Source organism: Balaenoptera physalus (assembly GCF_965194825.1).
Source record: "Balaenoptera physalus genome assembly, chromosome: 21".
In the NCBI taxonomy this organism is placed as follows: domain Eukaryota; kingdom Metazoa; phylum Chordata; class Mammalia; order Artiodactyla; family Balaenopteridae; genus Balaenoptera; species Balaenoptera physalus.
The window spans coordinates 41,391,715-41,418,967 of NC_138902.1; the positions used below are offsets into that span (position 1 = coordinate 41,391,715).

The window sequence follows — 27,253 nt, forward strand, 5'->3', positions numbered from 1 at the left end:
AGTTCCTAGAAGTATAAAATTAGGTTTTTATGTGAGATTCTTTCTTTTTTCTTACTGTAGGTGTTTATCTCAATAAACTTCCTTCTTAGAATTGTTTTGTTGTGTCTGTAAGTTTTGGTATGTTGTGTTTCTAGTTTCATTTCTCTCAAGATATATTTTGTTTTCCCTTTGATTTCTTCTTTGACACATTTGTTGTTCAAGAACGTGTTGTTTAATTTCCCATATTTGTGAATTTCCAAAGTTTTCTCCTGTTACTGATCTCTAGTTTCATGCCATTGTAGTTGGAAAAGATATTTGATATAATTTCAGTCTTCTCAAATTTGTTAAGATTTGTTTTTTGGCCTAACATATGATCTACCCTGCAGAATGTTTGTGTGCCCTTGAAAGAAATATGCATTTTGCTGTGTTGGATGGAATATTCTGTACATGTTAGGTCCCTTTGATTCTATAATGCTGTCAAATCCACTATTTCATTTTCTGTCTGCATGATCTGTCAATTGTTGAGAGTCTCCTACTATTATTGCTGTTTATTTCTCCCTTCAGGTCTGTTAATATCTGCTTTATATATTTAGGTATCTCAATGTGTGCATTTATAATTGTTTTATCCTCTTGATGAACTAACCCTAAATAACCTAACACAAATAGAAAAGTGACTTGAGTTTTTTTGGTTGGACATTGTGTGACCATGTCAAGTTTCTTGAGAGTCCTGTCCACTCGATGCTTGTCACACAAAATCTGCAACTCTTTTGATTACTGAGCAAATAAATGTGGTGAACTGAGGATATACAGAAAATAAATGTTATTGAATAGTATGCTAAATACTTTATAATACTTCATCTTTAACCTTGAAAATAACCAGAAGAGCTGTGTATCATTATCATCACTCAACAGCTGAACAACCTGTGGCTAACATCAGTCACACCACGTGGCCAAGTTAATAGCTATGTTGCCTCAAAATTCCAAATCCTATACATTTTATGCTTTCTTGTTTACCACTACACAATATCTATAATTTTGTATCTAGGATTGTATCAAATACAAGCTTCATCTGAAATCAACTTAATGATTTTTAACAGCAACAAAAAATTAAATACAGTTAAACTGTTGGGTTGGTTGAAGTTTGTTCTCTAGGTATAATATTTCAAATTTAAGTAATAACATTTCACCATAAGAGCACAAAACACACATAAATACAGAAAAAAAGCCAATAAAAAGGAAGAAGGAATTCAATAGGATAATTTCCTTAATATAACATGCAAGTAAGATATTTAGTAATAAACTCCTCCTGAGTGTTCTAGCTTATGCAGATGTCAGTTATCTAATCACTGCTTTATTAGCTGGCATAGATTGGATGCCTTCTAATGACATCTGTACATTTTGTGCTTCACTGGCATTATAGGACTCATCACTATGGTCTGGATAAGAAAACTCTTTGCTTTGTGTTTCAATGATAGAAGAAAATTGCATGCTAAATGTTTAACAGAAGAACTGTGTTTGAGTTTAACAACAAAACCACAAGTGGTTAGTGAAGTGTGAGGTAGAAACTCTTATTCACTGTATTCATCTTCATGCCAGAAAAGGGGAAAAAGCCAAGATAACAAGCCTGCATGGATTTCCTCGTGATATGAATCAATTAAAATTCAGGAGGAGAGAAAACAAAAGTCCACAGCAATTTATTAATTTGTTTACAGCTGTTAGAATATGTAATATGAAAGGGTAGTTTGGGGAATAGCTGTAGACTGGGGGATATATTGATTTTGACGATATTGCTCAAAGAAACAGACAAGTGGTTTTGATGTATAAACTGCTGCAGTGTAACTTGTTTAGTCTATTGATTCATGTGCTTTGATGGAGTTGTATATGCCTGCTGTTCTGGGACTCACTGAAAAATGAGATGCCATTTCAATGTGTGGAATAAAGAGTATATTTAAATGTGAAAAGCTGCTGGTTCCTTCTGTTATTTTAACACAGTTTATTGTTCATTTGGCCACAGTTTTTTGCAGTAGCAACCACTATATCTCCTTTTTTAAAGGAGAGAAACCAATGCATCAAAAATAATAATAATTTAAATATGCTCAATTAAAATAAAAGAAACAATATTTTCTAGACTTCATAAAAAGTAGGAATTTTTTGTAGATAATGATAAAATCTTAAGATAAAGCAACAGTTTAGTGATCACAAAGGGAAAACAGCTGAGATATTATTGAGGGTAAATTCAATGTTAAAATCTTTACACTGCAATATAAAAAAAGATGTAAGAAGCCATTTTACAATGGATTGAAAATTTCCTTTATTCTTAGCTTATACAGATGAAAAATTACTCACTTTTGACTCCACATCTCAAAAGAGATGAGACACTATCTAAAAATAGGCATGAGTATCTTTCTGGATAATTTTTAAAAATAAATTTTGATATATATATAGATTAAAAATACACTTCTTTAAATATTTTTTTACTTGATGCTTCATAACTAAATCACAGAAAACAAGTTGTGTTAACTGAGGTTTGGAAGATGTAACAGTTTTGGTTATCACTAACTTACACCATTCTTTTCACTGCCACATCCTAAAAACTGTAACATTTGACCTATTCTTAACTTTGTTATAAAGAATGTAGCTAGAGAGAGTCTGATTTATAATACCTAATATACATACTCAGTTATTAATTATGATGTTCAAAGAAATAACATATGTCCACCTATAAGCTTATCTATATTTTATAAAAGATAAAACACTTCCTCCACTATAAGTTTTACTTATATTTAAAGATTTGAATAATCTGGTTTTGATTCAAAAACAGAATTATTAAAATGAGAATATCAGTGTTGGGAGACAAATTCTCTATAGATTTATGGGTTTTTTGCATGATTTGGGCTTCTGAACAAAGGACATGTTTGAATAGCACACATGTCCTGGAAGCTACAGTTAGTACATGCCCCAGAGAGAATTAGAGATACTCCCGGGGGGGGCATACCATGGTGTTAAAGCTCAAGTCCTATCTTTCCACTCTTCAGACACATTTGCTTACATTCCATAGTAATAAACCTAAGATATCTTCCCTCTTTTCTCCCAGAGAAGACTTACTTATACTTAAGGGTACTGTGTAATCTCTCTCTCTGGAGGAAAGAATGGGAAGCTATGCCAGCAGCCCCATAAAAGCTCAGCATCTCCTAATTCGGGGGTTCTTCCACTGTGCACACAGGTAACGTCCAGCCGTCGTCCCAGCAAGATGTGGCTCTGGCTGCTGTTTCTGCTGTGAATAATAGAAGGCCTATTCCTTTGTTTTAAAGTTTGTGTCTTTCTGTAACCCACACAAATATATTTGTAGCGTTACAGCACTATATACATATATTTCATGCTGTAACAGGGTACTTGTTACCTTGCAAGTAGTAAGATTTTCAGTTTCGGACTTAACAATAAACCTCAAATTTACATTTGTAAAGTTAGTGAAACAACGTTGAAAAGCAAAGCATAGAGGTTCGGTTTACAACAATATTCAATGTTTGGGAGATTGAATGATGACTCCCCCCTCCCAGAAAAGTCTATTCTCTAACTTACAAAACCTGTAAATATGCTACATTACAGGGAAAAAGGACTTTGCAGCTGTGATTAAAGTAGACATGGTGAGATGAGGAGACTTTACCTGGCTTATCTCATGAATCCTTAAAGGCAAAGAATCATTCCCAGATAAAGTTAGGGAGAGAAAAGACAGAGGAAAATGCAGAACAGATGCAAAGCATGAGACAAATTCAAATATCTGTTGTTGGCTTGGAAGATGAAGAAACGGAATCTTGAGTCAAGAAATGATGGCAGTCCCCAGAAGTTGGGAATGGCCCTATGCTGAAAGTCAGAAAGAATATGGGGACCTCAGTCTTACAGCAGCAAGAAACTGAATTCTGCCCACCACTGAATGAGCAAGGAAACAAAGTCCCTTTCCCCAAAGCTTTCAGAAAGGAATGCAGCAGCCCAATCAACGCCCTGATTTTAGCTAAGTGAGAACTATTTCAGTCTTCTGATCTACAGAACTGTGATATAATGAAGTTGTGTTGACTTAAGCCACAAAGTTTGTGGTAATTTTTAATGTCAGCAATAGAAAATAAATATACCATGTTACCCTCTATCAAGTTAACTTTGTTCACAACATGCATCTCCCCATTCTTCCAAGCACAGCTTTCTGATTTTCACTTGAAAAATCACAACTCCTCCATCCAACCTGTGTGGTTGGGGGTAAATTGACACCATCATTAGCTCTGATTGGCCATTCTATATATTTCATTCTTCTAGCAAATATGTTTGGTTCAGGAATAAACACATGGCCTATGAAGGAAATACTGGACACCTCTGTTAGAGTTTCTGCTACATTGCATTTTTCTCTCTTTCATGGATTTGGTGGGGTGAGATGGTAAATTCTGAGGCTGTAGCCAACTTATGTCCATAAGTGGAGAGTCTAAAGCAGTGGGAGACCACAAAGAGCCTGAGAAGACATTAATCCTACAGAGATTATTTTAATCCTCTTCTCTTAAGCCTAAAATGTCCTTTTTCCTGTTCCTGTGAATTTGAGTTTGCGTTCTCTCCCTTGAAATAAAAACAGTATAACATATATACCACATGTTTTTCTATCTGCACTTTGCACTTAAAATTCTGAACTTGAAGATAAATATTGAATTTTAAAAATTTCACAGTATTTTAGGGGAATCAATTGAATGGGAGACTCACTTGTGAAATTTGTTAAAAGTCAAGAATAAAGAACCACCATATTCTTTGTAAATAAGAATCTTTGTGTGTAGAAACCAAAAACCTGCATTTTTATAAAATTCTGAGGTTATTCATAAAATTCACTAAAATTTGAGAATCACTCCTCCAATAATAATTAATTAAAATGGAATATAATTGCAAAGTGAATTTACAAACTTATAAACTTATTTTGTTTTCCTCTTTTTCATGTATAAGAACATGTTAGAATGTATTTGTTAATGTATAAAATTAGAAAAATCTATTCATAAAGATTATATATCTGATATTGATTAACTAGTACAGTAGACCTGAATTCCTTTCCTCCTCAATCTTTAGTCACACTAGTCACACTTCTTTTAATAAACTAGTATCTTAATTTTCTTCTAGAGGAAGCAATTCTCTTTCTCTGGACTCATTATGTTTAAGGAGAACTGTCCCCAATCTTGGCTACAGAATGGGCCTTTGATGTCCTTAAGGGAATCTGTGTATTCCATCCTCTTAGGCTAGGTGGTTAGGCATGAGTGTCAAGCAGAGCCAGTGAGGCGTGAGCAGATATTGCTATAGCCAGTGGGAAAATAAAATAAATGCTCTACTCTCTCGCCTGCCATGGTCCAAAATGAGAAGCTGTGGCTTCCACCACTCTTCTGGACCAATGGCGGAGTCCGTGTTGGCTGGGTAAGTAAAAGGCTCTCATCATCACCTGAGAATGAAGCCCATAGAGCAAAGGTACAGAAAAAGAAAGAACTGTGACCTTGCTGACATTATTTGAGTCATTAGATTTAGTCTTGACTGAAGCCAGCACCATCCTTGGATTTTTCATTACTTGAATCAATAGAGTCAGTTTTTGTCAAGGCCAGTTTGAGTTGGATTTTATATTACTTACCACATCTTGCCATAACTCTCAGTATTTCATAAATGCTATGTTATCTTCTATAAGATATTATCAAGATTTGTTCATCATAAAGTATTTTATATATTTCCTAATAACCATGATGTTCATAAGGTTGAAATAAAATTTTGAACAGAAACATTTCTTTTTATACTTATGTAATTTATAGATTGTAGGGATAGTAGTTCTTAAAATGTGACCTCCAGACCAGCACCCTCATCAACACCTGGGAACTTGTTAGAAGCAAGTTTGAAAACTACTCACTTAAGGGAATGGAAGAATTACTATTATCTAACTAACTCATCAGTAGTTTCAATTTGGTACCGCACAATACAAAATAAATTTAACATTGTGTAGCACTAAACATTGGTGGGCCTTTAGGGGAAATACAGATTTACTGTTTATAGTAACATAACTTAAAAAGAAAGAAATGGGCATTGATTTTTCAAGATAGGTTATTCATAAAATGAAGAGATGGTTACCTCAATACTTATACTATTTTCTTAATCATTGTAGGGTGAACTGTGGTAGCTTATTTTTCCTCTGCATATAAAATTTCCCAACTTCTTTATTCTAGTTACAGAAAACACACAGCAATAGACATTTGGCTCAGGCTGATCTATATATCAAGGCTGTCTTCCTGAGGGATGGACAAATGACCAAGTAGTAGCAGTTAAAAAAAAATCCAGAACTACTATATAAACATTGGGAAATTTTTCTCTTTCTGCTGATGTAAAACTACACTTTGAACCATTTAGAGAGAGAATTTGTTGGAAAAATAAAGCCAAAACAACCAACAGATCAAACCTGAGTTATTTCTTTGATCCTGTGAACCATGTGCGTACTCAGTACTTAACATAAAGTTCCTTTTTGCTGAAGCTGTTTGAGTTGAGTTTCCATCACTTGCCAGTAAAATAATCTTTAATAATATGCAGAAAACAGTGGCTATTAAATCTGCATATATTTCATACTGTGGAACACAGACCAGTATATTAACATTCACCATTTCCCTCAATGCATTTTATCAATGCTATACATCTCCCCATGATCAGCAACCTTATTAAACTTTGCCGATTTTTGACTTGATTACTAATATCACAATGATGTGGGTGTTAAGAGCTCGTGCTCCGCAACAAGAGAAGCCACCGCAATGAGAAGCCCGCGCACCACAACGAAGAGTAGCCCCCGCTCACCGCAACTAGAGAAAGCCTGCGCGCAGCAACGAAGACCCAACGCAGCCAGAAATAAATTAATTAATTTAAAAATATTATATTAAAAAAATTCCTTTATGTATAAGCCCTTTACCATTTGGATTACTTGAATCAATGGTTCTCAAACCTGGCTAATTTAAGAATCATTTGGAGAACCTAAAAATAAAAACTTTTAAAATTTAAAATTAAAAAAAAAATTTAAATACCTGTATCCATTACTAAAGCCCAGAAATTTTGATTTAATAGACTTGGCGTGGTTATTTGGTTTTGAAAGTCTTGCAAGCAATTTACTGTTTAGCCTGCGTTGCACAGCACTGATTTAAATTATCATCGCAAATTTAAACATCATCTAATTCTTAGGTATATTTTACAGATCCTTTAAAACATGTAATGTACCTAAATCAATTTGAATATGTTTACTTTCCAGAAATAAACATACAATACACACATATGCATTTGCTTAACACTCAACCTTTACTAAACCTCTGAACAGGCTTCCTCCTCTTATAAAACATTTTCTATAGCCTCATATCAACTCAGATTTATTTATATCATTTTGTCAATGACCCCATTTTCTATACCTTATTTGATTAATCAAATAGTGTTTACAGCAGATCTTGGCCACAGAGTATTCTCTGAAATCTATTCCTTCTCAGACGACTTTTGTACTTAGGATAAAATGTAAAGCCTTGGATGTGGCTGCCTCTGGCCCCTGCACTTCCACCCAGTGTCATTCCAACGCACTTTCTTACTGACCTTTTCGGTGTGTATGTGTTTCATCCATACTGATGTTCTTCAGTCTTTGTTTTCCTTTTTTACTTAAATGAACAAATAGATGCATAACGCAATGGAACTGTAAGTATAGACCCTAATAACCTCGCTTTTGCCACTTTGTGTTACACTCTACCAACAACTCATACAAATATGAGTCTGATATTTCTCTTAGAGAGGTTTTCTTTCTCTTTTCATAGAAACTTTCAAATATGGAACCTCATATCCAAAGGTTAACAGATATCTATAATAATTAATAATGATTGAGTGTCACATGCCAGGCTCTTCTCTCAGTGCTCTATAATTATCTTTATCATGTATTATTTGTATAGTTAATTTGAAGAATATTGTTCCAATTTTAGAGACGAAGCTAAAGATTTACGGAGATGTATAATGATTTGGCCACTCTAGTCTGACTGTAGAGTACCCGCTGTGTTCGATTTTTTAACAGCTTATTGGGATGTAATTAACATATTACACAAATCACCCATTTAAACTGTACAATTCAATGTGTATGAGCTATTCACAGGATTGTGTAAGAAACCCCGTTCCCAGCAGCAGTCATCCCATGCCCTAGAAGATTATGACTCTAACGCTCGTCCACACTCGACCTCCTGCAATTCATCAATATTACCATACGAGTATTTCTACAATTGCGAGGGCACAGTCTGATTGCACTTTGGCTTTGAATTGGGGAATAAAGTAAAAGAAGTTTTCCGTTTGTTTTAAAAAATAGTATTTAAAGTAATAATTTAAGTTTGATGTTATATTAGGATTAAATACGTATTTTTAAAAGAGTACTTATATTCTTTATACATTCTTTTTAACTGTGGTGATACATAAATTTACATCTTCATATGAATTTTCTCTCTCGTGTAACAAAATATTATTACTATAATACAACTTGGATGTACATAAGCAAAAAACACAGTCCAAATTTATCCCATAAACTCTATCAAAACTGCTCCTACTTTTATGTTTCAAACCTCAATTTTAAGAACAATTATCAACCTAGTCAGTAAGTAAACAATTTAGGCTGGTCTCCTCCCCATTGTTGTCCCTTGGGAAGAACTTTATCAGCAGTCTTCTCAATTCCATTCTTCCCCCGCCAAATTTTGTTCTCCGTGGAGAGCCAGAGGTTCATTTAGAAAATGTAAACCACATTATACCATTATGCTGTTCAAACCCTTCAATATCTCATCAATAAATGGTTTAGCATTGTCTTGAAGGTCCACGTGATGTAGCCACTCAAGCTGTGGGAAAATTCACATAGACCGTACAAGGTAAGTTTGATGTTTGTGTAATTGATATTCACAGACACACTAAAATTTTGCTATGCCCAGAGCTCCAATCTGGAAAAATATTCACAGGAGAATTTTTTCTGTAATTGTGCCGTGTCTGATGCAATGCCACCATATTATTGGGGCCACAATTTACTGTTCTATGGATTGATGTCTGAGCCAAAACAACAACCTGTAGACTAGGCATGAAAAAGGACCTACACATGTGGATGTGGTCTGATACCTCTCATTGTGGATGCTTCATTAAACTGTTGATGAGACACTCCCACTGGGTGTTTCTCTCTTGAAAAGTTTGATATTGCTATACAAAGGAGAAAAAGCAAAAGGGAGAAATCTGAATGAATTTAAATGGATGAAAGATTAACAAGTAAACTGGGCTACTTGTTCTGTTGTGTCTTGGAATGGGATGAGCCATTGATGGAGTTTTCCACGAGTTCTTACATATATTGCAATTTTGGAAATCTAAATATTAGAAGAAGCCTCACGATTAAAGGAAAGTCTAAAGTACTTGAAACCTATATCAGGAAAAGTTGTATTACTGTTAGTGCAACTAGAGTGATGTAAAAGATTGGGTAAAAGGGAAGTGACCATGAGGAAAAGAAAGACAATGAACTTTATTGATGGTTTTTATTTTTAATTTCTGAATGCATCCAAGTGCTTCAAAATTATTAAAACTGAAACATTATACAGCAAGAAAAAAAAAAGACTTCTTTCTTGCCACCGTGGAACAAGTTACCAATCCTCTATATAACAGAAGCTCCACTATTGCTGTTTATGCTTCCAGAGATTATTTTATATCAATATAAGTAAAAATATGAGTATATATTTTTATTTTTACTTCATTATAATACAAAATGTAAAAAAAAAACTAAGCTTAACTTTCTCTTTTAACTTAACTCTATATTTTAGGTTTATTTTATTACTATTATTACTGGTTTGAGGCTTAGTTTAGATATCATAATTTAATTGGACAATTTTCTCTGATAGATATTGAGTGTTTATAGTCTTTTACTATTAAAGCAATGCTGAAATGAATAAAACTAACATTTGAAAGCATTACTAATGTATCAAGTTTATATTCTCAATAAAACTGGAAAGTTAAAGATTTAAAACACATGAATTTGCTGCTGTTTGATCATTTTGAAGTACAAAATGGTAATTTCAGATTGTTCACCTTATTATTAGTCCCTTTTTTTTAATGGACAAAGGAACTTCTCTGGTTTAGAGAAGATACTATGTTTATGAAGTTTTGATTAATAAACTAGTGTTGATAATACCCAGAATTTGAACCCAGCTTGAGGAAACTAAAAACGTGGTTTGATTTCTCATGCAGAGCTATGTGCTGCCCCGTTCTTCAACCAGATACTTCATTAAGCTAAGTTTTGATTATCGAAAGATATTTACACAGAATGCTGATATGTAAAATATTAAGCTAAAATACACAGTTAGACTTACAACTATAAACAATTAATTCATAATTTATATAGCATAATGTTGCCAGGGAATAGTGTCATTATTAAATATTATTTCTAGCTATTTAATCATTAAAAATATACATACATTATATACAGATTTCTTTAAAAGGCTTAACTAAATGAAGAATGATTCAGCTACTTCAGAATGGCTAACAGTCATACATTCCAATTTTATCAAAATAGTGCATTCTAAATTTAGACAAAGGCCACTGTATATTATGTAAAATTATACAATTTTCTACATAATCTGGGAAAATTATTATCCCTCAATCAAAAATGCCTTTTTCTCTTCTTTTGATTTATTTTGGTTTCTGCCAAACACAAAGCAGTGTTTTAATGTATTTCTATCAATTACTTGGGTTGCTCAAGCAATCACACTGCACAGTACATCCCTTATGTATTGACTAGCATCTGTTCCCAATTTTGCATCACTGTTTGTTTTCCTGATTATATATAGCTGATTCATAGACAGTTATTTGAAAAAAAAAGTGTTTTTCCCTCTTCCTTCAGTTAAGAGAATTCTAGTTGAAAAAACTAACAAGCAAACACACACACACACACACACACACATAGACACACACTGGATTAAAGTATTCTGTGACTCCTGAAACTCTGCATGTATTAATAATACTCAACCAACTACAGTTTCCTTCAAATAATCTGATCTTAGATTTATAATCTTCTTACCCTGCTCATGTATCTAAGGCACAAAGACATTGTACATTTCCATACCATCAACTGTTATACTTGGCAGTGGCTTCTCTGTGGCTGGGTATACAAATCTAGTCAAAAGTACAAGAGCATCCCTATGTGAGATCAGACGTGAGTGCCCTGGTAACACATCTGAGACCATGCTCAACTTGCCTCTAATTATTCCATGCCTGATGAAAGTATATATCAATAATCATCCTCTTCCCAAGAGTGCTGCTGATTCGCTGACTCATTTAATATGACCATTTGTTCTATTCTGTGCTCGAGCAGGGCAATCTGGCAGCAGACCATTGATACTCAAGGGCAAAAAGCTAGTCCTAACCACGGTATACGGATGACAGAGAAGAGGCTCACAGAACTCATATAAAACTAATATTGTTTAAATAAAGAGGACTTACTGAGAAAATTAACTTAGGTAATGTTGAAATGAAGTGTATCTGAACCAAAATGTCAGAGCATTATTTGAATATGCTATATTTACTATTTATAGGAAAATTATTATTCATAGTTGCAATTAACATCTCAGAATCTTACAGATAAATTACCTAGTCATTAAGTGTATTCTTATATGAAGTAAGCAGTAAGCCGTGACAGGATGAAAAGATCATCAACACAAAAGTTATTGCTGAATAACAGTAGCCACCATTTATTGAGTACTCATTATTCTCCCAGAACTGGAATAAGTTCTTGAATATATTTGCTCACTAATCAACACAACAAACCTAAAAGATAACATTACTTTCATTTCTACTGGTAAAAGAACTAACCACAGAGAGGTTAAGTAACATCTAAAACATGATAAAATTGTAACTCAAACCCAGGCAATTTTGCTACAGTCATTGCTCTCAACTACTTCTTTATATATTGTATCAATTATTATTTTAATTAATATCTACCATGTGCCTACTCCTGAGCTCTGTGTTATGAGGTTTTGAAAAACAAATCAATACAAAATCCAACTGTGAAAATAAGTACACACATGGTAAATTTTAGTAGTATTTATTATATGATGGTATGCTGTTTGTAACATTTAATCAAAGAGAGAATAAGTGTCTTAAAAGAATCAATTAGGGTCCCTGGAGGAAGTAATGGCACTTCAATCACTCATGGATAAGATAAAACATTTGTATAAGCAAAGATGGAAAGCAGTTCAAATAAATGGACTCCACAAAATATGAAAAACAGCATGGCTAGCAAAAAACACGAGCTACATTCAGGGTAAACCAATCCTTTTTTCCCAAACTCTGGTCATCTTTATTATCTCCACTGGCAAATTCTCCTTGTTTAGATTGTTTCTTACCCATTAAATCTTCCTAAACTCTGACTTACATGAACTCTTGAGATGTGCCTCTGGATTTTGAGTTTCATCTAACCTCTTAGACTCATAAGTTGATACTTTTAGTTTCATGTCTATGTATATAGGTCTAGAGAATATGGCACTCATGTCATAATTTCTCTTAGAAAATGGGAGTTAATATGACAAGTAAGCTGAGTCGAAATATCTGAGGTCAGAGATAAGATGAAACTATAAATTAATGAGACCGACTTTATTATGTTGCTGCTCGATGGCCTTGAGATTATTTCTTAAAGAAAAGTTTCAGAAATACTGTGAAAAATGAAATTTCTTTAATAAGAAACTGCTCATTTCTTTATTATTTGAAACTGCAACAAAATTCTAAAGCCCATCAAGACACCATTATATAATAACATCTAGAAAACTGAGGGGTTATACTTAACTATTTACATTATAATAAAACAATTTTGTAAGAAGGTAACTATACTTGAAGATCTGAATGAACTAAGATAATTGTATTTACACCAAAGCTATATCTTGTACCCTTGTGGCATCTAAAAGAAATTTTTAAAAAAGTGGATTACAAAGCTTTATGGAATCAATGGATAGCATCCCAAAGTGGACTACTTAAGTAAGTGCCTGTATTTAAAAATTTACTATTCTGTAACTGCACTTCATAAATCCACCACCTAGGGTAGTATTAGGAGTAGAATTACTAGTGGTAAAAAATTAGTAAACCTTTGCTGCCTGGTTGATATTGAAAGTAGCCAGAATAATAGCAATAAAAATTCAACTTATGAAGGGCATAATCTATCTGAAAATTAGGTGTCATGCAAGATTTTGAAGTGTGAGGGCGTGGTGGTAATTTTAGTTTCTTCTATGAAACTAAATTCTTATGCTATTTGAATCTTGCAAATAACTTTAAATATTTTGTTTTTTTAAAAATAAGTCCATATCTAATTCCATTTACAGCAAGCTGCAGAGCTATTTAATATAAAGAGCAATTTTCTCCTTTAGATCAATAGATTGCAAAGGCATATTCAATATGTTTTATTAGTATTTCTAAGTGGGCTAGTCATTTTTGAAGTGTAATTAAGGGTGTAGTGCCATTAGGAAATCTGAAGTTTTCTTTTTTTTATAAACCTTAAACAGATAATGAGTTATAGTTTTGCTATGCAATCAAATATTATGAAGAAAATTATAGAAATTATTAAAATAATGATAAATGATCTAAAAAGTAATAGGTCATTAGACAAGTAAGAATATGAATACTTGAATGGTCTAAAAAATTGAACTTCAACATCTTATCTTTACACAAAATAATTTGAAGTCCCTTTTTAAAAAGTTAATGCACATAAAGTACTTAAGGTAAATCAGAATATATCCATATCTTTTTTAAAATTTTAAGTGAAATATCTTAGAGAAAAACTTCAAGAGAATGACTATTACTTAAATTGTGTCATATTAGTCATTTTCTGACAAATGAATCTGGAGTAGGCAAAGCTATGAATTCTCAATTCAAGTTGTGTGGAACTAATTAGAAAGTAAAAGAAAAGAAATAATGGTGGTGATACAATTAAAAACAAAATAAAGATTTATCCATTTTTATGCACAGTGTACTCTTCTTCCAGGTTTGTTTTTTAACTTGGTTTATATTATTTTCAAGTGTTGTTATTAATGTAAAAAAAGGCCACTAACACAGATTGCCCAAAGATGATATATTCAACTGAAACTACCTAAGACCGTCCCACTCCAATTGTAGCACTCTGCCTGGCTTTCTAGAGATGGAAAGTCTCATACCCTATGTCATTCCTAATGAATGTGAATTTGCATTTAACAACATCCCTGACAGTAAAGTTTGAGAAGTACTATTTTAAGGTGTACTATTCCAGGCAAAATCTACCTGATATACCAAGTGCCTACAAATGTGCAAATTGCTATCTCCTTCTTTTTCATTATTAATAAAAAATAAAAATCTTAAAACCAGTGTTCCTATTCTATCTTCAGTACTACATAATGCTTTCATTGAAGGAATTATTTTTACAATGAGTGAATGAATAGATGAATGTAGTAATATGAATTATTTATTGAATAAAAGTATAGAGTATAAGTATAAAGAGGTAAAGCTTTAAGAAAAAGCAGAAAGATTGAAGTTAAATGTGCAAACCAAACTCAGAGGAAGGAAAGAGCTGGGAGTGCTAGGGAGAAAGATGGTTCTTAGAAGTATAAGGGCTCACGAGAAGTGGTACCAGTTCTATTAGTTTACATATATCAACCCCTCAAGCTCTGTGATTTGATGAAACATTTATGGCAAAGAAAGCAGAGAATTAACTTAATTTTCTTTTTGATTGTAGCTAGGGAGTTGGAATAAAAGAATCACCAAAGTGGCACATGACTGATGTGGGCTTTGGTAGGGCAGGGACACGTTCCCAAAGCTGAGCTAATGGAAGTACTTTCTGCCACAGAGTGATAGCGAGTGAAGGGGACTAAGGCTGGAAAACCAAGCTGTGATAAACGTGGGCAATTCAATCTGGTATATCAACCTCAGACATGCGCACGCAATTGGATGGCACAATGGAAGCAGCCAGTCTGCATGTTTTAGAACAGATACGTGGCAAGAACAGCAGCAACAGGAACTAGTATTTTAGATTGTTTGGTAGTCAAGGGGTGCCACTTAGATGAGACTCTGTAGCCATGGGAGGGTTTACAGATTTATAGATCACTCTTGTGGAATATTTCTTTTGTTAACACTTTCAATCTTAAAGACAATCTCAAGCCAAAGACTCTCTAAGCCACTGCGGATCAAAGTTCATTTTAACCCCTGAGCATCACAGAAATGGGAAACTGAAGTACAGGTACTCTAAGCAGATTTGTGTTTAGAGTTGTTACACGCGGATGCTTACGATACTAATTATTTCCAGAAATTACTAGTTTTGAAATTACTATAATTCCATGGAATTGAAATGATTCTTGCTTCACACAAATGTCATTGCACTTGACATTCTAACATTTAGATTCTTAAACTTCTTATTAAAATATTAAGACTATGTATGTGTGTGTGTGTGTGTGTGTGTGTGTGTGTGTGTGTGTAGAGAAAGACAGATAGATCTCAACCACCAAAAAAAAATGTATTAAAAGAGATACTCAAAAACACTACAGATAAATAAAAATGGAATTCTAAAAAATATTCAAGTAACCCACAGGAAAGAAGGGAAAAGAAAGAAGAAACAAAATACAGAGAGAGAATTGACTGGGGAAAAAAGTTCAGATTTAAACTTTAACATATTAATAATTGGATGAGAAGTAAAAGGTCTACACATATCAATTAAAAGAAGGAGAGTATAGCAGAGTATATTAATAAAATAAACCAACTAGGTGCTGTATACAAGAAGCCCACTTCAAATATAACAACATAGGTAGTATGAAAATAAAAGAACACACACACACATACATACCATGGAAATATTGTCAAAAGAAAGCAGGAGTAGTTATATTAATATCTGATAAATTAGACTTCAGAGCAAAGAAAATTACTAGAGACATAGCGATTCAACCAATCAAGAAGACATAGCAATTCTAAATGTTATGCATCTAGAATAATAAAACAGCTACAAATCATGTGAAGCAAAAATTGACAGAACTGCAAGAATACATAAAAAATCCAAACTTCTAATTGTTGGAGACTTCAACAGCCTTCTTTCAACAACTGAAAGAACAACTAGACAGAAAATCAGCAAAGATATCAATCCCCCCATCAACCAACAGTACCTAATCAAGATTTATAGAACGTTCCATCCAACAACAACCAAATGGGCATTCTTTTCAAGTGACCACAAAAGTTATACCAAGATAGGCCATATCCTGGGTTGTAAAACAAACCTCAACAATGTTAAAAGATTAAAATCCTACAGAGTGCATCCTCTGACCACAGTGAATCAAACTAGAAATTAATAACAGAAGGAAAACAGGAAACTTTTCAAATAATTGGAAACTAAATTACACACATCTAAATAATCCCTTGGTTAAAGAAAAGCATTGAGAGAAATTTTTAAGATAATTAAACTGAATGAAAATGAAAATTTCAATATATCAAAATATGTGGAACACAACTAAATCAGTATTGAATTGGAAATGCATGGCTCTAAATGTTTATATTAGCAAAGAGGGAAGGTCTCAAATAAATAATTTAAATTTCTATCAGAAGAAACTAGAGGAAGTAGAACAAAAATCAAAATGAAGTATAAGGAAAAAATAAGAGCAGAGACTGCAATGAAACCTGAAAAGAAAAACTAAGAAGGAAATTAATAGAACAAGAGCTGGTTCTTTGAAAAGATTAATAAAATTTTCAAAATTCTAGCAAGACACCTAAGGGGGAAAAAAAGAGAAGACATGCTATTAATATTAGGAATGAAACGAGATATCATTACAGACTCTGCAGACATCAGAAGGATAATAAGGTAATACTATAAACAGTGCTACACACATAAATTTCACACTTTGATTTAATCAAAAAGTAAGAACTACTTCAACAGACATTAAATATGAAATAAATAATTTCAATAACCCCTTAACTACTAAAGAAATTGAACTCATACTTTGACACCTCTGGAAAAATAAATTGTCAGGTCTTGATGCTTTCATTGGAGAATTCTATCAAATATTTAAAGAAGAATTAACATCAATTCTACAGATTCTCTTCGAGAAAAAATGAAGTGAAGGGAACACCATTCAACTCATTCTTTGAAGCTCGCATCACAGTGACACAAAAGCCAGACAAAGCAGTACCAAAAAGAAAATAATTTAAGAGAGAGAGAGAGGGATGGATGGAGGGAGGGAGGGAGGGAGGGAGGGAGGGAGAGAGGAAGGCACGAGGAAAGGAAGGAAGCAAATTATAGGCCAATATCCTTCATTAATATAGTATAAACTTTTTCAAGCAAAATATTAAGTCGAATTCAAAATATTTGAAAATAATTATATATCATGATCAAATGTATACAAGGCTGATTCAATATTCGAAAATTAGTCATCACAATCTACCATAATAACAGAATTAAGAAGAAAAATATATGATCATATTAATTTATACAGAAATGTATGTTCAACAAAATCCAATACCCATTCATAACTTTTCAGAACCTAGGAAGAGGGGAATTTCCCCAACTTGTAAAGAAAATGTACAAAACCCCAGAATTCCCATTATGCTTGGTGAAAGACTGAATGCTTTCCTTATAAAATCAGAAACAAGGCATAATTTTCCACTCTCATGTCTGCTACTCAACATAATACTCAAAGTCTAGTCAGTGCAGTAAGGGGAAAAAAGGAAACAAAAGACATGTATACTAGGAAGGAAGAAATAAACTGTTCCTATTTTCAGATAACAGTATTTTCTGCTTAGAAAAACCCTAGGGATCTCTAAGAAGCTCTCTTAGGATTAATAAGTGAGTTCAGCAAGTTCATAGACTATAAGATCAACATACAAAACATAAGTACATTTCTATATACTAGCAATCAACATGTGGAAACTGAAATGAAAAATATAATTTCCTCTGTAATTTCTTAAAAATAAAAACACTTAAATGCAAATTTCACAAACTGTATACAAGATTTATATACTGGATACAACAAAACACTACTGAGGAAGAGATATTTTACCTAAGCAGCTATATGGATAGCAAACAAATACATGAAAAGATGTTAAACATCATTAGTTTAAGGAAAATGCTAATTGAGACTACTATGAGTATCACTACATAACTATTAGAACAGCTGAAAAATAAATAGTAACACCATGAAATGCTGGTGAGGATGCAGAGAAAACAGACGACTAATACACTGCTGATGAAAACACACTTTAAAACTTGCATTCATCTGATTATGGATAATTATATTTTTCATGTTATTTGGAAGAATTTCTTGCATATTTTAGATATGAATTCCTTACTGATTTGAAATGTTGTGGTTACCTATTCACATTTAAAATATGTGAACACTTAAAATAGTCATATCTTTAATATAGTCTACTAAATGGATGAATATGTGCATGACCAGAGCATGTAACAAAATTAATGATAAAGTTGAATTATGGATCATGCTAATAATACATGAAACAGAGAGACCATTCATTGAAGAAGAAATCCAGTGGCAAAGGTAAGCAAGAGAACCAATAAATATCTCGGACTCTCTGCAGAAATCTTGAGGATGGATGTGGAACTTCATACTGAATGGAATTTGAAGCTTTGAGACAATCCTTCTTAAACATAAAGGAGAATGAATTCACCAAATAATATGTGGTTGGCACAGTTTAAAAAATACAGTATATTACTGTTTCCTCATGAAAACCATGTGCAAATTATAGTTACTTTTATGAAATAAACAGAATTAGTTCCTTCAGTATTGAAGAATAGAAACGTTATGCAAAGATTAAAGAAAATTAGTGCATTTTTAACTGTCAATTATAATAGATTTGCTTGTGGGCCATAGTCTAATCTTACACGGGCAACTGTTTTTCTAACACTGATAAACTTGTACAATTTAATATATTTTAAAGCAATATGTATTTGAAAAATTAAGGGCCATCAATAAGGCTTACAGCTGAAATTACTATTTCAGTTGGCCTAATTAAGGGATGTATCAATATTTCCTTTGATTTTGGACTTGTAATTCTATTAGGTACAATATCCAGTTTTCTAATTATAAAAAAGAAAAGTGAAGGAATTTTATGAACAATTTGGAAGTTGTTTTATAACCTTTTATTTCCTTTACTTGTCATTAATTGACTCATTCTCTCATGCTCAAGTTCTGGAAATTTCTTTCTGATATTTTTGTTGTTTATAAAGATCATACCACATGTATTAAGAAAATCCCAGTAGAAAAATACAGAATCCTATTTGAAAGTATTTCAGGCATTAGTTCACGCTACTTCTGAAAATTAGCTTTTTAACAGAGGTATCGATATCCCACTTCTTTCTCTTTGGAATAGTCTCTGTGTTATAAAGTATAGAAAGCACACTTTACTCAAACATAAACAATGTTCAGTAAATAACTTAAAGACATGTAACACATAATTTCAGGTTCATTATTTAAAATACATGTTATCAAAGCATAATATAAATTCTTGTTAAGGCCTTCATCAATCAATAAAGTATGACACTATATCCATCATGCAACACAACTGGGGATACAGAAAAAAAACCAAAACTCCTTTTCTACTTTTTAATTCCTTAATGTATGAAGACTTTGAAACATAATCAATATTATGAATCAATGTTTGGGAGAAATGTGCTACTATATTGGTATGCATTTTAACTTTAATTGTTTTGATATATAGCTTGAGAAAAGGAAGCAGAAAAGAACAGATAATGAGAAGGACAATAATAAAAGTAGATACGAATTGAAACTTTGAGATAGTGTAAGCTGTGTCTATATAAAATGTATTTATTTTTAAAAATATTTGTTTAATAACTGTCATTAAAATTTATAAAAATGATTAAAATACATTATGAAAACTTGGGTCCCAGTTCTGCTACTGTCACACACAAGCTTCGTGCCATTCAGCAAATTTCTTCAAAGTTTAGTGCATCATTTGCTTCATTACTACACTGAGAATTTAGAACCTATAAAGAGAGTCATTAGGAACATGTTAATATTTAAGATTATATAACTGATAGTAAAATTCTACTTAGGACAACTTAATGTTTATTAGGCCATTTAATTTGAAAGTAATTGGAGCTTATTGTGTGTCAAGTCATGCTGGCGAAGCTTCTTTCCCTTATTTCCTACTTCAGTAATCATGTATTCTTTATGCGTTTATTCAATCCTCTAGGCTAAGCTCTAGAAACACAATGATGAACAAAACACCGGTAGTTGTTTAGTTTAGTGCAGCATTCGCCAACCTTCAGCTTGTGAATCCTTAAAGGTTTCATGAAGATGTTGCAAGGGGTTCTTTTATTAAAGGAAAAATGGCTTAGATTTCACATTTCTATTTCCTTAGCAATATGATAATTTGCAAATCTTCTTTTACAGCCAAACCATTTAAGAACCTCTGAGCATGTACTGAGGAATCCCATGTAAAGATTAGTTAGAAGCAGATGAGTTTGCTCTTGATTCAATTCATTGATGTATCTGGGCCTGAGAGGCTACTGGTGTTTGCTTCTGTGTGAGAAGATCATTGATTTCTACGCATTTTTGAAACAACCACTTACTGAATTCAATGTGTGAAACACATTTTTTTTGTTTAATTTTATCATGCAGTTTTAATTATTAAACTGTTGTAATTAGCTTTTATTGTTTATATTATTTAATCAAGTCCAAATTTAATGTATAATGTACAGAAATAAATAATTGACACTATGTTGAAGTACAGTTTAATGAGGAAAACCACTATAATTATTTCATAGATTGTTTTAAGATTCAGGGGTATATAAATCTCATTTGCCCAATCAATATATTTATGTAGCACATTCAATGTTCCAAACTTTGCAAATCAATATAAGGGAGAGAAAATATAGTGACTAATATATTCAATAAGATTATTTATTACAAGTAAGTTCTGCACATCATCAAATTCTACTTCTGAAAAAGACCTTGCAAATAGAAGTCATATATCCCTTCTTCTACTGCATTATTTACAACCAAAACAGAAATTATACAAACAACCTGACTGATAAATTTATAGAGTAGAAAATGAAAGAAAAAAGAAAAACTATCCAAACATCAGATCACGCAAGAAGTTTGCTCTATATCTGATGCTGCAATATAGGGTTACATTTTTGTCCAAACGTTAAAATAGTTCTAGTTCTCAGGGCAAATGTAATATTGTATGGTTCAAATGCTTTGAACTTACATAAAATATAAAATATAACATATGTAAGTACATAAAATATAACATATGTAAGTATAACACATACAAGTTTTACCTAGATAGATTATACATGGTAGAGATTTTTTCCAAGAAGCTAAATATTGCCTCTAGTAAAAAATATATGCCTCCCCCCAACCATCTGACATTCCAGTTTCCCCACCAGTTTATGTAATCATCCATCTTTTCTTCCCACTGGTTTTTAAATGTACCATAATTCATATACTAGATTCCAGAATTGTGTGCAGGCTATTTCTAGAATTCTGACTTTGATCTATGCATTTCTACATTGTGCTTTAATACCTGATAGTGTTAACTCCCTCTGCCCTTCCACTATACTCTATTTTTTTAGAAAGCTCTGAGCTGATCATCCTGGTTTATTTTTTCATGTGACCTTTAAAACCAGATTCATTGTTTCATCTCCTTCCCACAAAATATTATTTTTATTTTTGGGGGGATTTCATTATGCTTATGGAAGAACATATAGAGAAATGGCATTCTTATCATTTTGAATATTACTATGTAGAACCTGATATACATTATATTTATTTATGCCATCTTTGGGTCTTGGAGTAATATTTTAAATATTTCTTCACATAGATCAAGCTCATTTTGTGTTATGTTTATATCTAGAGGCTTTAACACAGTTTTGGCCATTGTAAATGGAACTTTTTTGATATATTTTCTATCTGTGGCTTTTATATGAAAAGGCCACTGATTTCTGTAAGTTAATTTAGGACTTTGAATGCTATTAAAAATGAAATCGCTTCCTTAATTTCCTTTTTTGGAAATTTGGTTTTTGTCAAGCATCAGTTGACTACATTAGTGTAGATCTATTTCTGGGCTCCCTAGTTGGTTCCAATGATCTACATATCTTTTCTTTTGCCAATGTCATGTTATCTTAATTAACGTGGCCTACGGTAAGTTTTGAAATCAGATAATGTGAGTTCACCAATATTCCTCTTCTTTTTCAGAACTGTGTTGGATATTCTAGGTTTTTATACTTTTCATATAAAATTTAGAATCAGTTTATTGATATCCACAAGATAGCTTGCTGAGATTTTGATGTGTGTTATGTTGATTCTATGGATACAACTTGGAAGAATCAACATCTTAAGAATATCAAGTCTTCCAATTCATATACATGATTTACTTCTTCATTTATTTAGATTGTCACTAACACTTTTCATCACTGTTTTGTAGTTTTCTGCATATACTTTCTTTATTCACATATTTTTACATCATTTCTACATATGCCGGTTTTATATCATTAATACCCTTGCTTGTGACCGTATTTATTTTGGTACTACTTTTATTATTTTGTAATAGCCAATGGTCACTGGTCGCCTCCAAGATTTTGGCAAAATCGCTTGACTAATTTCTTGCTTGCTTGAATATCAGTATTTAGTACTTTCTAAAAGAAGGGCTTATGGGAACTAATTCTTACTTGATCCAACAGTTTTCAGCTACCTTTTCTTTTTGTTTTGGAACGATAGTTTGTTTACTACAAAATGTCTTGGAGAAACATCTCATTGTGTCACTATTTTCTGCCAATGGATGTAGTAAGGGATAAGTAGGATATAAAATTTCCATTAGAAATTACTATAATTGTTTGCCTCTCTGCTTTAAGACCTGTTTATTTATATTAGAAAATTTTAGTACCTTTACCAGCTGTATCTTTGTGTTGATTATTGTATGCCAAATCTCCTTGGAAAACATATGCCCTTTTAATTCGTATGTGTAAAAATTATTTTTAATTTCTGGAATTTTTTTCTGTATTCAATATTCTCTCTTTTCTAAATCTATTGTTTTAATTCTTTCCTCAAGGACACCAATTAGGCAGAAGTTAGATTTGCTTTCCTGCCTTCCATTTCAATTATTTCACTCAGAATTTATTTAACACTTTGATAATTTTCATCTCCTTTCTCTCACTATTTTTGATCATGCCTTTTACGTTTCTTAATTTATTATGTTAACAGTGCTATGTCCTTTTGTACTGCTTTCATATTCACATAAATACTATAATCGTTCTTTATTTTCTTTCATTTCTTTTCTGAGATCTACCAGTTTACTTTTCATTTCTCATTTTCTAATAATATTTCTCTAAATTCTTAGAGTTCCTCTTTATGCTTATTCATAACAGTGATTACATAATTACTTTTGCTTTGTTTTTTATTACCTTAAAAAATGTTGCACAAGTACATGTGCCTGTGATTAGCTTCAGGAAGGCTGATGAAGTGAATGCACGGGATAGAGTCTTGCCATCTGTGTTCCAGCCCCAGCCCCTTTCTATGTTCTCTCCTCATCAAAATGTCTGGAAACTTTAGAACAATATTCTCTAAGTTCACTTACAGCAAACCTCTGAGTTAGAGTTTACCAATGAGAATCACTTGCTTGAAATTTATAAACCAAAATAGAGGCAGAAGCTGTTACTGCTTTGGCAGTGACGGAAAGCTCGTGGCCTCCCATCCAAGTACTAATAAGGCCTGACCTCAAAGTTGCAGTCATGCCAGATAAGTGAGTTCTAGAGAGCTGCTGTACAACATGGTGCCTATGGTTAAAATACGGTATTGCGCACTTCAGAATTTGTTAAGAGGGCAGATCTCATGTTAAGCATTATTACCACAAAAACAAACAAACAAACAAAAAAATCCACAAAGAGACACAAGGAAACTGCGATATGTTGAATATGTCTATTACCTTGATTGTGGTGATGGTATCGTATGAGCATATGTTTCAAACTCGTCAAATTATAGACGTTAAATAGGTGCAGTTGTTTATATATCAATTATACCTTAATAAAGTTGCTAAAAAATAAAAAGAAAATTTGTGACCTTCATCAGATAGTCAATGAGATATTTTTCTAGAAGCATATGGCTCTTCGTTAGTGAATGAGTCATTTCATTGCATCAGGGAGCTGTGATCATTAGTGTTGGTTTCCTACGATTCCTGCATTTCTAGTGGCAGCTTTCCAGGCATTCATTCTCCACTCAAACACTGTGGTAAGCCTCCAATCCTCTGTATTTATAACGTTCTGATAGAAATATCTAGGTTAGATCTATCCTCTGATCAAAACCTACCAAGAGAGTCAGCAATTTTTATCTTCCTTGAGGCTAGGTCATAATTGCATCATAATCTCAATAAATGAGATAAACACATCCCCATCATTTAAACAAAATCCGATGATATAAGTTTTGGCAAGCGCTGTGGGAGTGGCAATAATTTATAAAGGTAGATGTGGTAACAGTTTGGGTAGCAGCATCCAGTATCCAACAACTGCGGAATTTTGGTAGAAACTGCAGTGTATCTGTGCCGTGAGAGGACTGATTCCATGTTACTATTTAGTGTATCATCCCTGTGACTGTGTAATCACATTTTTATTTCTCTAACAATCTTGAGCTTCCATTGATCTTAACACCAGTTCCTAATAATTTTATTTTTCTGCTTGAATTTTGCAGTTCATTTATTGTTGCATTTTGTTTTGTTTTGTTTTTTGCCTTCACACTCAACACCAAAACCTGAATGACAGAGCAACTGGTGCATATACCGATTATACACAAAGAGTAGGCTATCTGGGTACATGTGGGAGAAGCCATCTGGGCTGGTGGGACTAAGAGCAGTGAAGATCCCGTTAAGGATAAGGGATGGCTTTGTGTAAGTTCAAGGAGTGCAGTTATAAAACAATTCATCAAATGATCCCCTTTCATCACCTGGAAAAATGAACACCACGTAGGAAAGGTCAGAAAATATAAAGTAGCAACCCATGTCCTTTCCCAGCACCCCCTATCCTCCTATAAACTATTTTTTTCCTTCCCATAGCATCTGTCTTCATTAGATGTGCCATATATTCACTCAATTTGTTTATTGCTTGTCTCATTTTATTAAACTGTTAGTTCCACAGGATAAAGATATCTCTTTATTCACCGCTGTGTCACTGCTGTGATGGATTCTCACCAATCACTTTGTACTGAACGGATAAATGAGTTAAAGACCACAGGAATAAACTGCCACTGCCACAGTAGAAAATTAAGTATTTCTACTTTATTATTTCAAATACTATAGAGGAAGGATGATTCTTTCAAATACTCTGCTTAAATAAAAAGGATGTAAACTTCACATTTCTATGTTCTCTGATTGGGCTAAATTCCATAATTCTATAATTATGCTAAAGTACATTCTTATCTTTTTCAGCCACACAGCTAAGAAAACTGATGAAAAAAATCAAATTTCAAATCCTCTATTGCCAAATTTCAATAACACTTGAACTCATAACCTTTTAGACTTTCTATGTAACATTTGGGAATTGATTGAAAAAGAGAATGGGGGTCAAATTTGAAGGTTTGAATTCATTCATTCATTCATTCATTCAACAAATCTCTTTTGAGAGTTTATTACATTCTACATCCTGTTCTAGATGCTGAAAAAGAACCAATATCACTCTGTCATGAACACTATCTTATAATGAAGAGTCTCCCTTGCTAGTAGGATCATTTCTTCCTCTCCTTTCTGAAGATCCATTAGCAACCTCTCCTGAAAGAAAAATCTTGCAAGAAGAAAGAAATATTATGCAAGTCTCCCCCTTTTCTCCAGTCTGTACCAGATTAGATCATGCTCTGTGGATGAATTACCAAGTCAAACCTGGGAGCAGAAGACTTACATGTAAGGACTTAAGGACTCTAAAGTTGTTCTAAATTTCATTATTTAGAATAACATCAGGAGAAGATCTGTGAATGGCTTCTGAAGGCTGTATAAAATTAAGGTTGAACGTAATTTTGGTTGGCTTGAATTTATGAATATGAGTGCATTTGCCAGATATTCTGTACTCGGTGTGCTAGGTCAAGCAGATGGGAGTGTTTATAATCACTCTTCTTGATTAGATGACAAATTTGGATTCAGTAGTGGGCCATGAAAACTAAATTTGAAATCCCAGAAAACTCTGATTAAAATGTAGTGAATAGACTTTAAGAACACAGAGAAATAAAATTTTTGAGTACATTTATCAGGTGTAAGACACTCACTGCCCCCAAACAAGGCCCTCTGAATGGACAGAGAGGTCAATTCATTCACCAAGTCATTAAGAAATCTACGGAACAGAGTCCACAGTGGTCTTGACTATGAGCACCATAATGGATCCGCCATAATGAACCTAGTCGTTGTAGATTCATTGTTCACTGTAGGGAGATGCTTCAGTTAAACGGGCTTCTGATTTCAACTGGAACCTCAGGACTCCCAGGACAGCAAAGTCTCAGAAAGTATTTCATAAAACATCACAGGTATGTTCCATAATTCTGGTTCCTACAATTCCCCAAATATAATTGCTGCTATTTTTTACAGAGTAAGTATGTACTAGGACACTAAAAAAATCTTGAAAATAACATTACAGAAAATATTCAAAACTGGCTCTGAGCTCTTCATGAATTCTGGGCAAACTGAACACCTCTGGGGTCCACTGCTGAGAGTGGAGCTTTCTTTGTGAAGTGATAAATATTTCTCTTAGTGAGTCTTTTAATCCTACCTAAAATTATTTTTCTGGTTTTTAAACATATATTTGTAATAGCATTCAGCAGAATTCTCATATTTGCTCTAATCCTTATATGATCATTTGAGCATGAGGGACCAAATTGAAACATCTTTCTCCCAAAATACTAAACCAAAGGCAATACTATTTCACTTGGGGAATCACAGAGATTAGTGTCACCACAAAGACATAAAATAAGATTTCCTGATTGTTCTCAAAAGAAGTCACATGGTTTTGGGAGAAAGATAGTGGTTTAACATGTTTCATTAATTGGAAATTTCAAATTCAGAGATTTTACCTGACGTGTACTCCTCACTTGAGCAAATCAATAGAGCCCTAGGATTTGATAAATACCACCTACACTGTCAAATGTGGGGTTTTTCCCCTCTCACTCCAATAATTAGAGAATACCAGAAGCTGAAGGCAGAGATAACAGTATATGTTCATTCTATCACATTGGGTTTTAGTCACCCTTTGGCTCTAAGACACAAA

The 27,253-nt window shown here is 33.0% G+C and overlaps 1 protein-coding gene across 3 annotated transcripts in view; it reads right to left on the reverse strand.

The window, feature by feature from the left end:
• Positions 1-27,253, reverse strand: part of LOC309651390 (uncharacterized protein) — a 797,009-nt gene that overhangs the window by 453,275 nt on the left and 316,481 nt on the right. Inside the window, exon 5 of one of the 3 annotated variants that reach the window (XM_082444129.1) lies at positions 7,297-9,207. The exons of 1 other annotated variant lie outside the window; for it this stretch is intronic. The gene's annotated coding sequence lies outside the window, so the exon portion shown is untranslated. Of the gene's footprint in view, positions 1-7,296; positions 23,565-27,253 lie in introns of those variants that run through there. One more of the 3 variants, XM_082444128.1, reaches the window with a different exon arrangement.